Source organism: Indicator indicator, chromosome 17, assembly GCF_027791375.1.
Source record: "Indicator indicator isolate 239-I01 chromosome 17, UM_Iind_1.1, whole genome shotgun sequence".
Classification (NCBI taxonomy): domain Eukaryota; kingdom Metazoa; phylum Chordata; class Aves; order Piciformes; family Indicatoridae; genus Indicator; species Indicator indicator.
The window spans coordinates 14,555,135-14,568,292 of NC_072026.1; positions in this window are offsets into that span (position 1 = coordinate 14,555,135).

Here is a 13,158-nt window from a genome sequence, read left to right on the forward strand (position 1 = left end):
TATGAAGAAGTGATGACTTATTGTAGGAATTTCAAGAGCTGTTTCTTCTGTGTGTCACCCTTCAGCTGGAGACAGTAATGGTTTTCATTCTTTTCTTACTTATAGCATGGTTTTGTGTTTTAACTATGCAGGGTATGAATTACCTTGCCCTAACTGAAGTGCATACATGTGATGCAGCACTGGCACAGCAAACACCCATGTGCTCATAAATTGTAAGAGTAATTCTTCAGAGTAGTATTAAGGTACAACTTCAGAGATTATCTGTGTCCTAGTAATAGGTGAAAAGGCAGCAAGAAGGATGACAGCTCTCGCTCTTTCCACACCAGTTAGTTTGGAGAGCCACCCCACCATCCCCATATGAAGCAGTTCACATATGCAGGAAACTTTCTTGGTTAGACAGAATGAAACCTTGTATTATTTCTTGATTAGACTGAGGTATTCAGGAGATTAGTTACTATGAGGAAACCTTAAGAAAGTGACATTGAAAATGCAACTAAATGTATTTGAAAATTAGTAGCAACGTGAACTAGGAAAGAGCAAATCCCTAAAATTTTCATTGAAATACTGCAATGCCAGATGACTTCCTAGAACAGTCAGGGACAGCAGACAAAGTGACATGGAAGTCAGATAAACTGAAGAAGCACCTCAAATAGATCACAGATTGCATTGGGTTGGAAGGGACCCTCAAAGGTAATTTTATCCAACTCCCCTGCAGTCAGCAGGGACACCTCCAACTAGAGAAGGCTGCCCAGGGCCACATTGAGTCTGATCTTGAATGTCTCCAGGGATGGGGCCTCAACCCCCTCCCTAATCGACCTGTTCCAGTATTTTACCATTCTCATTGCGAAGAACTTCTTCCTTATATCCGACCTGAACCTACCCTGAGAAGATCCATGAGAAGAGCTGCTTTATTTTTCTAAGTCAGCCAGCTGCATAAAACTCTTGGCAGTCTTCATTACATAACCTATGTGAGTGATACTGTAGTCTTTTGGGTGTGAGCCAGTGTGGAGAAGTGTGATGTAGTCATCTTGCATTGGCAGCAAGAGGAAGAGACCAACCAACTGACCCAGTAGGTATTTCCCCTACTCATCAAAAAGAAATGGGTATGGAGAAGGCATGGGGAGCACTATGCCACTAAATAGCTTTCTGTCTAGTTATAGTGTCTCACCCTTCTATTTTTAAGTGCCTTTTGAAAGTGCTAAGGAAAAGCAATATAAAAGAGAAAGAATGTAAATATTATGGTTCAGGGATATCAGCCTCAGTCCAGTGCAAACCCCAGCCTTTCAATGAAAGCTTTGAGGGGCTTCTAGTTCAAAGGGTTTCAGAGATGTGGAGAGGCAGAGATGTACATTACTTTCTTCTTCTCTATCGGTCACCCCTTGTTGATGGCAGATAAGTTGAAATAAGGAAGAGCATCCTCCCTAAAGCAGTTATGAAAGGGCAGTAACACTGACATGGGAAAGAGCAGCTACAAGGTGGTAAATACTTTTTCAACTGACAGGATTATTTTTCTGCTGAGGCTGGAAGTGTCAATGTCAAACCAGCTTTCGCTCATGTCTCAGACCTTCTGATGCAATCAGCTGCTTCAGGGGATGATAAAATACTCACGAAAACCTTCCTCAATTTTAAGGCTTTATTTTAGGAGGGTTTGCTGCTTATAGTGATCTTATTGTGGTTTTTCTTTCAGGATTAAGGGACTACTGGCAGATGTCTTAGGACAAGAATGTGGTTTAGACTTTGCTTTTTGTTTTGCTTTTTACAGAGTGGAGGATATCTGGGAGCTGGAAAATCCATCCACAAGACCACTGGAAACTGCATATTTTTATTTGAACTCGACCCTGCTGTGTTTAGTGTCAGAGCTAAAAGGTGAACCTGGTATGAACAGAAAATGAAGCAGAAAACTACAAATCAATGAATGGCAAAACAAGTGAGACCCTGAATGTAAAAAGTGAATGCTTAAAATGGTTTGGGCTTAATCACTATCTTTATCATAAAAGACTTTTAAAAGTAGGCTGTTTGCTACAATAGCATCTTAGGTATCTGCAGACTGGAAAGCAGCTCATGTATATTCTAGTCAATTCTTTGCTAAAGCAGCAGAAGTTCAAAGGTGTTTTTACTTTTCACAGATTTATTTCTCTCATCTGGCTTTGCATAAGCTCTCTGTTGACAGTATTAAAATGCTTTTTAATTTGTGATTAGTGTGTAGTAGCAAGGGGAAGCAAGAGTTGGCAGGAACAGCTCTTACCAAGTAGGTATGTGTTTCTTTTTTATCTCTCAGCCAGGGCTGAATGGAGGAGCTGAGACTGGTTCATACTCAGACAGGCTGTTGAAGTTCCAGTCTGGTTTTCTAATTTTGAATTTCTACAGGATGAGATAAATGGTAGGAATAATTGTAAGTTCTATGTGAAAAAAAAAGAAAAATAGTAAAAGGAGTCCTTGAGACTATAAGAAAAGGTCTATGCTAGTCCTTTAAAAGCTAGAACAGCTTCAAAAATTGTTACAGTGTTTTATTTGTATTTCATATGAATATTTTTCTTACTGATGCACTATTTAAACTCACTTCATGATATTTATTTGCTACCTTGTTCTGATCAAGGAAATGAAAAGGTCTCAAAGGTAATCAGTGAGATACCCTTGGAGACATACAGTACTGACAGGCTGGAAAAAGCCCTCAAGAAAAGATTAATTCTTTCTTTGTAGTTTCAGGATTTTTGTTATTGTTGAGAGGTTTTGAGATTGAAGTTTGTAAGAAAACTAAGTAGAGTCAGTTTGGCTTTCTGAGTGCTTTAGATGCTGTCATTCCTTCCTCTAGTGAACTCTTCTTTCAGCATCTGCCACTTTATCTTTCTTCTCATCCCTAAAAAAAAGACAGAAAAAATAGTAGTTAAAAATTACAAATCTGACAGGCTCACCAGGCCCCATCCTGTGATTATGTTGTGTCCTCTGCTGAATGTTTTCATCAGCCTATGCTCTTCATTATATTGCACAGTACCCCCATACACAGTTGGCACCAGAAGCTTTAGACTGAGAAGGAATGTCCAGCTCCTCAAACATTGCCCTTGTGTTTCCAGTAATGCATGACTTGGTTGGTGGTGTGGACTGCTGTGGTCATTCACTTTAGCTCCCTTCCATCCTGATCAGGGGTAGATATTTCATCTGCATCAAAAGAATGTTTAGTCTTTCTAAAGCCCTTCTCGTCTCTGGGAAGCCTTCATGGAGAAAAAGCTTGAGGATGAAGGCAGATAATGGCAATACAGGTTTCCAGAAAATATTGATCCTGTTATGTGTTTTATTTTGTCCCTTTCCCCCCCGCCTCTCCCCGTGCAGTTTGGAGTGAAACATGGGACACTTAATAGGAAATCTGTAGCCAGAGCACCCTACTGCTTCACCACAGACTCTCAGGAGATGAGCCTCTTTCTAAAAGTAAAGGTTTAGTTTATCTTGTTTCTTGGCTAACCTGTTACAGAAACCCACCTCAGTGTTGGAAAAGTGCTTGAGATTATCTGAAAAACATGAAGTCTTGCAATGGTTTAAAATGGAGGAGGGGCTAATGGAGCTGGAGATGGGGGGACTCTGAGCAGGTCTAAATGAGGGAAGGAGAAGATGTGTAGGGAAGGAAAAACCTCCCCTGCCTGCTAAAATACCCTGTACCTAGGACTGGTCCTGTGTAAACTGTCAGAGCTACCAAGTACTGCCTTTTATACTGTACTTTAAGTGAGACCAAGGATGGAAAACTGGTTGTCTGAGTTATTTTGAGGTTTTATATTACGTTCAGGAATTAATTTGGATGACAACAATGGTGGTTTTAGTGCAGCAGCTCAAATTAAATAAGCAGTCTGGCAGAAGATCTGAGAAGCAGAAGGTGAAAATAAATAAAATGGAGCAGCAAAGAATGCAGAAAGAAACAGAAAGTGTTCAAAGGCATGTAAAGGCGATGAGGGCTGAAGCCAAATTCAGATGCAGACATCTAAGGTACAAATTCTCTTCCCTCATTTCTGCCTTCATCCCCTGATGATGTGCATATACAGCTCCTGTCAGATCTTGCATTTACTCCTGTGACAGAATTTAAGTGATGGACCAGAGGAAAAAGGAGGCAGATGTGACTATGTGGGAAGTTGCTTTGCCACTCAGTTGTGTATGGGAACCACATCTTTTTATGTAGTTTGTGGGAGGGGGGTTTATTCTTTCAGCATTTTGAGAAAGACTTATGATTCCACCTGGGTTATTTTGCACAATAGCTTTCCTGTCTGTACTCTTTATCCTTCTTCTCTGACTAAGTTATTTTCCTCCTGGGATACATAAAGTATACTCTCACCTACACTGGGATGAAGAAACTCTTGAATACAAAGGCCTCTGCTGAAGGCCTTTTGCAGCTATTGTCCATTCTCATCAAATTTCACCTGGAGCTCATCTGTAGAGCCTTACTCAGCTTGTGTCAGCTAGTAGGGCATTATAAACTCAAAATGGTCTGGCTGTGTGCTCTCTCCAAGGCTCTGAGCTACCAAGCCATTTAAGCTTTTTAATTGTAATGATTTGTAAGTTAGCTCATGAAATCAGTGTTACAGCTCCTGAGCTTCAAGCTGAAATGGTGCTGAAGTGCTTTGATGGCTTGCCGCCCAAGCTGGCTTCCAGTATACTGTAGGCAGCCCTTCCTGGGATGATGGTGAATTAGAATTGTGCTAAAGTGTTTCTAGGAAGATGAAAAATCACCTCACATCTAAAGGTTTTATTGCTTTTTCCGCTTTCTATGAACTCAAAAATGAGGCCGTTTCTAGGAAAAATGGCACTTGAGAGTATGAAATTTCCAGAAGCAGGGATTACTTTTCTAAACAATCCTTATTGATAAAACTGATGCTGTGCCTGGAAATGGTGGTGCTGTGTGAAGGTTTGAACCTGCAAAATTAACTAAATGCTGTGAACTATAACTGGTTCTAAATTAAATTTGCTTTAGCCCCTAAATCCTGTACTGAGGTTCTGCGCAGAGCTGGTGTGGCAGGGTTGCAGAGATGCCTGTGGGTTTGCATGTCTGTGTCCATGCGCTGCTGGGAGGCTTTGTACAGTGAGGTGATATGTGTGGGTTGTTCTAAGTGCCTGCTAACCATTGTCTCCAGAATTTCTGAGTAACAAAACTGCTTAGTGAGTCCCTTCAAATCCTGCTCCTGAAGAAGAAATTGGTTGGTCTTTACAGAACAACACGTAAGTCACCACAGGCAGCTAAACAGTATCTGATAGTTTCTGTTCTTCTTTGCATATTTTTCCAGACACATTTGTCCTGCTATAGGCAGAGTACTCCTGAAGAATCATATTCTTCTGTAGTTTGTAGTTGCATAGTGGGTAATTTGAAACCATGTAATTTATTTAACACCATCTCACTACTTGGCTTGCAGAATCTCAGTGAGAAATATCCCAGGTCCCTTGACCTTATTTTTTTTTCAAATTTGTTTTGAACAGCATGCCTGGAACATGTGTTTCATGTGTTATATTTCCTCTGTGGATTCATCTTTGACATTCAATGTGTGAACTTTCCTTATAATTAGTTCTGATCAGTAAACCTAGTTCAGGTACTGCTGTAGATGGTTTAACTCAGTTTTCTTGTTGGCAGTCACAAGCCATTCACAGGATGCAGGCCTCTGGACGAGTGAACTTCTGCCCCTGATTTCAGGCTGAAGTCAAATGATACTTGTGCATACTTTTGTATGCCCTTAGCAGGTCCACAAAGCCTGTGTTCAAGTATCTAGCAAATACATTTGACACACAGCTTTCCACAGATCCTTGGGTTTGTGCATTAGATAAATCTACCTCAGCGAGATGAGGTTTTATTGCATGAGTTCATGAGCACTTGCTTTATATACATCTGTAAATTTAAAGTGGACCCACTTTTGATGCCATTGCTGGTTGGATTTGCTTGTTTCAAGTGGCACCTAAACAGGAGAACAAAAGGGACATTAGTGATTAGAGCAGACTCATTGGAAATTGAAATATTCTCTTTTTTTCACTTTATTTGCTCAAGGGTTTGGGTAGCTTTTAGGGGGAAGATGTGTTAATTAGTCATGGAAAAAATCCAAAGCAGCAAGAGCAAAAAAAAAACCCCAGACGGCTCAGGAAATGGTATGAAGTTTTTCTTTGCCTTTGATTGTATATCTTGCCTCCACTTTGTTGCCAACAATTTCAGAAGTCTTGCCTGTTTCAGGAAAGGAGATGAGGGCACTGCAGAAATACTGACTTTTATTTGTGCTTCTCTTAGTAGCAATAAATAACACACTGTACTGTCCATGTTAGAATCTCATGACTTTTGAGGCTTTGAGTCCAAGGGCAGAGACAAGGAGCTGCGTTTTGGAAACGCCTTTTGTCAGGCAACCTGTTACAGATGGGGTTCAGAGACTCTTCCTCGCGCCCCCAGCTCCAGGCGCTGCCTGTGCTTCGGGCACACCCTCTGTGTACATTCTGCACATTCCATAAGTGACTTTGCTTATATAACCCTGGCTGTGCTACCTTCCTCTCCCCACATAGGTGAACTGCTGGCTGCCCTCACTTAAAGCCGTCCTCACCCACCAGCCAGTCCTCACTATACACAAGTCAATCTTCATTTCTGATCCCATTTCTCTTGTTTCTAATAGCTAAATGCCAAGACTCCCAGCCTGGGGTTATTTCTTTTCGGGGCAGAGCTAAGGCAGTTGTCTAGCAGCTGCAGAAGCCAAAGTGCCTTTGAATGTGACTATTTTCCTGAACTGAAATCTTAAGGACTGTTCTCCCACAACTGCATTAAGAAGTGTGGATGATGGAAAGCTGAGGCTGCTCCTGTTGCTCCTGTTTTCCTTGAAATGCAATGTGCTGGGCAAACCTGTGCACCATCCTGAGCTGCCTCTTCTCTTTCCACATGGAAGGTATACTTACACCCAGCTTATAAATTAAAACCAAGTTAAAAAACAAACCCCCAATCATCAAACTTCTGAGATTCTTGCACAATGATGTGCTTTAGGTACAAACTGTACCTACATATGTTTAAAAGGGTGCCATTAAAATAGATTAATCCAGGACACAAGGCCAGGTGTTGACTTTTCTTGCCAGGTGCTGGTGTTTTCATAAAAGTGAACTCTTTTCTACTTGTATTGATCTGTCAATGCTGACAATAATCTGTCAGGAATAATTGGTGATAAATGGTAGTAATGGTAATGTGGTCAGTGCCAATAACATTAATCAATGTATGCTCTGCTACTCAACAACAGAGTGCACAGGAAGAGTAGTCTCAAAGGACTGTGCTCTTTAACAAGCTTATTGCATTTCACTAGTTTAGGATTTGGAATTTTAAAATATGGTTTCCAAAGATTTGAAGTGTCACCTTTAAGCATCATCCTATTCATCTGTAGAAACTTCTTCTGGGACACATAGGTTGGGCTTCACTCTCAAAGCTGTAGAGCATTTCTGGCTCCCACTGTGGTTGGCTGGAATTGTGGGCACATAGGAATTTCAGGAATGAATTGTTAGTTGTCGTTATTAATTTATTCGGGAAACACAAACAGTGTGAGTCATTCATTTGTGAAAAATGCTTTACCCTTTCTTCACAATAAGCATAGTACTGCAGAGCACAGCCTTCCAACACTGACTTTAAGTAGAATTTCAGCAGCAGAATTATGAATGGGGACTGACTTCGCTAATCTGCAAAGCCCTGCAAAGCTGATAATGTATGACAGAGGCAAAAATATGGGACCTCCAGATCACATATATGGTGTCCTTAATGAAACCACCAGAATATGTCTGAATGACATATAACACAGATAAATATGATGTCACCAGCTTGAAAGCATGTCTTCCTGAGGCTTTTTTGCACTGATTCCTGATCTGGAGTTTTAATTTGATGTCATCTATTTGATCAGTATATCCTGTTTCTTTTAAAATTCTTGGCTAATTTACTCTCTTTTGCTGTAATTTCCATTTCCAAACTCTTTGATAAGTGTCAGCCAGTGCCTTTTCAGACATTTCCTCTGTATATAACCCAGAGAGCTGCTTAATCATAAGTCATATGTGCAGCAATATGGTTTTATTATTATTCATGTCTTTCTAAAAGCTGAAGCCAAATCTTAATTTGAGAGCACAATAGCTGAGTCTGACAAAAAAAGAGAAGGAATAGCAAGTCAGTCGATGTGGGCCCAGCAATTTCCTTAGCTACTTTGCATAACGAAGGGCTCTGCAAAGTACTTTTCACTCTTAGATTCTGTCACCTGTGTGTCTTTAGATCTGCCTTTTTGCTCTTGTGACAGTCTTCACTCAGACAAGCTCTGTACCAGAGTGGGAGGGCTGTGTAACAGAAATCCAGACTGTAGAGGAAATCTTCATCCCAACTCTTCTTTGCTGTGTTTCTTTTGTGAAAGAGCAGACTTCCTTTGGGAGAGACCAGTCTGTGAGTGACTCCCTGCAGTTTACAGTGTCGTCTTTGGAGGTGGCAACATTCCCAGTACCTATCAGCACGGAGTGCCATGCGCACCAAATTTCACATCTATCTCCTTAGTGAGGAATATAAATAGAAATCAAAACCAGTTGTGCAAATGTGTGCTGTAAGTAAAGTGAAAAGAACTGTCTCTTGCCTGTGTGAGCTGTAACTCCTCTGTCTAGATACTTCCATTGATACTTTCTATTTGCTGGTTGTAAATCTAAATTGCTGTGGTTGAAGATATTTGCAGCTTAGATTATCCATGAGAGAGAGATTATTTAGCACAGGAAATATTTTTTTGCAATGAAGAAAAGAAAAAAAAAAGAACAGACATGAACTAAAAAGGTATTACGTTTTGAACTGTGAAATTTTCTAAAAATAAACTGGGAACATAAAAGCATCTGCCACATACTTTTTCTTCCTCCTCCTCCTCCTCTTCTTCTTCTTCTTCTATTTCTTCTTTTCCTCTCTTTTCCTCCTTCTCAAACATATGTACTCATAATATGTCATGGAGTGGAATTACCTGAATGGATGGAACCATTTTTAATACACTGTTCAGATGCCTTCATCTATACTGCCGAACCGGCCTAACTCTATATTCTGTTTGGCCTTGAGTTAGAACAGAGGACCACCTGCATGAAAGAGATGTGAAATGTTATGCGTGCCTTTGTAATGGGATAAAGTACTGGAGTACCAAATCTGCAAATATTTTCCTGAGCAGGTCATGTATTAAGTAAAGCACTGAAAGGTGAAATGATAAATGATGAGGTCATCATTTTAGAACTGGTGTCCAGGTGGTGAAAAGCCAGAGGGCTGAGATTTAGAAAAAAAGTGACTTTCTTTAAGCTTCCCTGACTTGGTGAGTTGCTTTCCTTGTGCCCTACTGTCTCAGCCAGGTTTTTGGCCTGTTTGTGTATAAATCTGCCTGCAATGCAAGAACCTTGTAAAGGAAGGATATGGATGTGCTTTTGACTGTCACGATTCATCTTTTCAAGGGCTGCAAAAGTGCATTCTGCATAAGGCCAGAATTTTACCAAGCTCCATGTAAATAATTGTGACGTGCTTTAATTAGTTTTGCCTGCCAAGAAGAGTCACAGAGGCTGTATTTAGACATTTCCCCTTTCCTCCTTCCCCCCATTTTTAACCAACAGGCTGCATATCATCTAGCACCTGTAATCTCCAACTCAACAGTTCCAAACTCAAGAGAAAGAAATTTGGGTAAAAACTTTCTATTGTGTCCTCGTTTTGGAGCTGGCTTTCTGCCAGCTAGCTTGACTGCTGAAGAATCTTCTAACTGCAGGAGATGGGTAAAATGTGTTAGACTGGATCAGGGCATTTCATGCAACTTGCCTGTCACTGTCATTAGAAAGTGTGGTCAGGGTAACTCAGAAGGAAGTTCAGTCGGATTTGAAATTCCCTCTCTCGTTTGTGACTGTTCCTTCAGTTCAGTGTGTGATCTAGGTGCCCGGGTGTGAACATAGCATTTAGCCTGATGTGGGTAGCACAAAGGTATGGGGTGGAGGGCCTATCAGTCATTTTTCAAAGCACTCATGCTTTGTCAACTATGCAGCAAGCTGCTTTATTCTCTTTCTTCTGCCTGGGGCAGTGGAACATCAGTCAAGTATTTCCAGAGTGCAAGTCAGTTGTTTTCTGGTGGTCTAGAGAGTTTAATGTGCTTCCTGAAGGGTCAGCTCAAAGCCAGGCCTGATGCAAAAGGAGAAGGGAGGTGGCCTGGGCAAGAGGAGGGGAGGTTGGGGGAGAAAGCTGATTTTTCTGTGGCAGGTAGTTTTGAGCAGGCAGAAAAGATAGTCTTGTTAACTGGCACAATTTAAAGAGAGTTTCAACAAAAGAATTCAGATTTGAATAATATGCATAAGTAATGACCACCCTTAGGCTCCAACCTTCGAGAATAAATTGCACAGATCTTCAAGAACAGTAGCTTCCTTAGTTCTCAAGGACTTTGTGAGGGACAGAATTCATCTCCTTACATTACCTGCCAATGTTGGAATGGATTCCCATTTCAATGATGTCATTGTTTCTTCTAATAAGTGGAAAGTTCCTCACAGATTAAGAGACTTGAGTCTTAATGGCTCACTGCCATCTGACTAGCAATGTGTCTGACCTGGAAGCCACTAGTTTGTGGCATAAAAGGTCTTCTGATGGCAAAATATTCTTTGGTGCACACAGCTAGGGCACAACACTGACAAAGAGGTAAGATGCCTGTGTCCTGCCTGTGCACTTGCTTGGTACCAAGTCCTGACCACCACCCTGAACCTTATTTCTGTTTTGAGAGAGGAGAAAGTAAGAGTGTGCCCACCTTGCCTAGATGTAGGAGGGATTACTGTTTGGGTGGGAGAATCACAGTTACCCCATGTGAATATTTTCTTTCTGTGTTTGTGTGAGTATAACAACACTTGGAAATCCCACAAGCACTCATGGCTTAGCTCCGAGTGCGGCAGCGTTGAAGCAAATTTAAAACCTTTTGGAGACTTTTCAGAGACTTTACAGATTATTGTGAGTGCATGCAGCAAGAGCTTTTTGCCACCCAACTGGCAGTGGTTTGAGGGGCAGAGAGCCTACTTGCAACGTGGGCACATAGCCACTAGGAGCTTCCTGCTGCCCAGAAGGAGTTCTGGGCTACAAAGCTGGTGTGTGAGCAGTGTGGAAGCCCAGTGGCATGTCTGCTACCAGTGGCTTAATGCAAAACAACCACCACTGTTAGTTAAAACCACTCAGACAAGGCAGGGTGTTCCCTGCTTGGGAGTGAGTCCGGATGGCAGTAAGAGAGGCAAGACTTCTGTCAGAAAGCATCTTTAGCTCTCTGTTGAGCAGGGTGAGGGAAGGATGATCTGAACGTACTGGTGGCAGACCTTATGTGTTGATGGGGCATTCTGACTGGCCAGATGTATGTCAGATAGGTGATGTGCTCATTTAACACGGTGAGGCAGGAGTTTGAAAAGAGTTCAGGTGTGTTAAGGGTAGAAATAGCCCTGAAAATCAAGGAGGGCTTTAATGGTGTTAAGTCATCCATGAGCTTTTGAAAATTATGGTGTCTCTGAACTTCTCAGCAGAAGCTCTCAGCTAATAAAATAGTTCAAAGCAGAAAATTCTTCACACAGTGGTGGTCCATGTAAGGGAGTCCTGGATGCCTCATGTAGGCACTTGACAGTGTGGGCTTCACTGTGCAGTCTGTAGTGCTTAAGCAAGCTGAGGAATGACAGGGTTAGCTCTGCTTACCTGGAAGATCATGAACAGCATAGTATTCTCATACATGGGTCATTAACCCAGTCCCAGCAAAAAAAGAGGGAGAGGCTGGATAGTAAAGTTTAGAGGATTTTACCTGTAATTTGCTTTTATCACAATAGAATACGGAAGCATGAAACTGAGGGCTGCTTCTAACGCCTGTGCTTCTTCCTTTTGATCAACATGGCTAAACCAGTGAAGCAACAGGATGCAGTAAGGTGAAGAAATTAAATCACAATAACTGGGCAATATTTTTGGTGAATTAAAAAAAAAAAAACAAATGAAAACTGAATATAAAAAAATATACAGAGAAATCAATCCTTTCTTTCTGTCTTTCTGTCTTTCTTGGAATCCACCCTGAACCAGATGTTGGGAGTCTGTAGTTTAGTGTTTTTGGATCCCTGCCCAGACTTTTACCTATCTTTTCAGCTATTTACACGGGTTTTATTTCTCCAGCTGCGCTTTCACTGATACTGTACAGCCACAGACCTGCCAACTTGGGAGTCACTAGTAGAGGGAGTTACTGTATTTTCCTTGAGATGAACAATGATACAAAACATCAAATGGAAATAATTTTGTCTTTGCTCTAAGAGTAAGAGGATCAGGCTTAATGAGGGGTGTGAAGAAATCTGCTGCGGACAATGATAACACAGAAGGAGGGAAGGGAGCGGCACAGGAATTTTCTTTCCAGCATCACAGGGGAGGAGCAGACAGCTGCTGTTGCTGCTGCCTATGGGAAAAAGTACAGGGCAATGTCTTTTGTTTAAACCAGACTACACTCCCATTGTGCTGTTTGGCTTTAAGTGTTTTATTTTGTTTTGGTGGTTTCTGCCCTTACTCCCTTTCAATTTCCATTAAAAAAATTTCTTCTTTTTTATATATATTAATTATTCATTGTTCTGAAATTTTAGTTGTATTTTTGAGCCATAAAGATTCAATATGAAGGAAATAGAAGACTGTTGGCATAATTGCATGTAGTCCCCATGCTCTGGGCATGAAGAGGTTCTATCATTTGTCTCTTGCATTGTAGCATGTATTGACAGCAACATCATGAACCCACATGTCAGTCCTCTGAAAGACTCTAAATCTACTTAACTGGGTTGCTCATACAGTTGCACTACAACCTTTATTTTGTGTTGGCATAACATTTTGCACATTTCTGAATTACAGCCTTCAACTTGTAGTGGTCCAGGCTGGAGAAAGGAGAAAGTCTCTCAGCAGAAGATTGGTGAGGGCTTTCCTGAGGGAAGTGGTATATTTTTTAAAGGTGTTGTGTGGCAGCCTGCCTGAGAGACTGATGCTTCAAGTTTGGTCCTGAATCTGGATTCAAGCCAATACCCTAGAGGTTGAATATTCCATAGCCTGTTACCAATCCCTTGAGCAATGTAGTGTCTCCAGGTGCTACAGATTTCTTAGCAAAAGCAATTCCATTGGCAGTTAGAATCAGCTAGTGCAGTTCAACTGGAATTTTTTAATGAAGTCTCTCA